Source organism: Myotis davidii, unplaced genomic scaffold (assembly GCF_000327345.1).
Source record: "Myotis davidii unplaced genomic scaffold, ASM32734v1 scaffold2301, whole genome shotgun sequence".
In the NCBI taxonomy this organism is placed as follows: Eukaryota; Metazoa; Chordata; class Mammalia; order Chiroptera; family Vespertilionidae; genus Myotis; species Myotis davidii.
The window spans coordinates 123,739-125,435 of NW_006291016.1; positions in this window are offsets into that span (position 1 = coordinate 123,739).

The following is a 1,697-nucleotide window of genomic DNA, read 5'->3' on the forward strand; positions in this document are numbered from 1 at the left end:
GGAGGCAGCCTCAATGGTTCTCATCATTGATGTTTCTCTCTCTCTCTCCCTCTTCCTTCTTCTCTGAAATCAATAAAAATATATATTTTTTAAAAATAGCAAGCATTCTTGTTGTGATTAAATAAGGTGTGTGCTAGAGAAACTTAATTTGTGAAAAGGGGACCAAATGTGTTGAATATTTATAGTTTTTAGCCTAAGGGCCAGCCTTAGGACAGTATTTTATAAAATCTGTTTTTAAACTTTCCACGTTTGCCAGAAGATCTATGAGGGCTGTAATTACAGGGTGTAGAGTCAAAGATCTCTTGCCTAAGAGTCCGGAAATCTCCGTTGTATTTCTGACTCTGCTACTTTCTAGCTCTGGGACCTTGGACACGTGCTTTATCCTCTATGGCAGTGGTTCTCAACCTGTGAGACACGACCCCTTTGAGGGTCGAATGACCCTTTCACAGGGGTCGCCTAAGACTATTGGAAAACGCATATATAATTGCATATTGTTTTTGTGATTAGTCACTATGCTTTAATTATGTTCAATTTGTAACAATGAAAATACATCCTGCATATCAGATATTTACATGACGATTCATAACAGTAGCAAAATTACAGTTATGAAGTAGCAACGAAAATAATTTTATGGTTGGGGGTCACCACATGAGGAACTCTATTAAAGGGTCGTGGCATTAGGAAGGTTGAGGACCACTGCTCTATGGGCTTCGGTTTTCTCAGATGAGGAATTTGGGACTAGAAAATCATTAACATTCTATGCGTCTCAACAACACAGACTAAAGAGCTTTGAAGGGAAAAAATCCTTATTCTTCCAGATTATATTTATCCAGGCCAGTTTTATTTAAATGACTGATTGCATTCCCTGTTTTCCCTGAAGCTCTGAATGGAACTGTATAGCTAACCCTTTTTTTAGTATAACAACAAATATCCCTTCAATTAAAAAAATCTAGATGACACATGTAAAAAAATAAGTAATAATACATGATAATTAATACCATGTGAATCCTGTCTGGGTAGTTAAGTTGGTTGGAGTGTCATCCTGATATGCCAAGGTTGCAGGTTCATTCCCTGGTCAGGGCACATACAAGAAGCAATAAATGAATGCATAAATAAGTGGAACAACAAATCCATGCCCCCTCCCCGCCCCTCTCCCTCCAGAAAACAAAAAGTCAAGTTCCCCTCTTTCTCTCCTGCCTGTCTCTCTCTTAAATCAATTTTTTAAAAGACTAAATGAAATCACATCTGTAAAATGCCAACCAAGGCATGCCATGCCACTCATAGTAGACACTAAGAAATGCTAGTTGCATATCTCACTTCTTCCTCTCCTGTAGCAGCCTCCTATGATTAATCTTTTAAGGAGACCTTAAAATGTATTACAAGTCTCTCAATCCTGTGGTCTTGGGTCCCCTTTTAATCTTGCACCCTTCTCCCACTTTCATCATCCCCCAATAAGGAATGACTTGCCCCATATCCTCTACCACTTCCAGCGTGAGTTCTCAGGTAGTAACCCCTGTTGTCTCCAGCAGAATATAACCACTGTCCACTCACACAAGGCAAGCGTGTGGGTCTCTTCTTTGTTCTCAGGTCAACAGAGGCTGCGCACGTGGAGTTCACTCCCCTGAAGTATCCTCTGCTTTCCTGGATTCACTGTTAACCTGTAATTGCCAGTTTATGAATGGTACAAAGAATGAGGA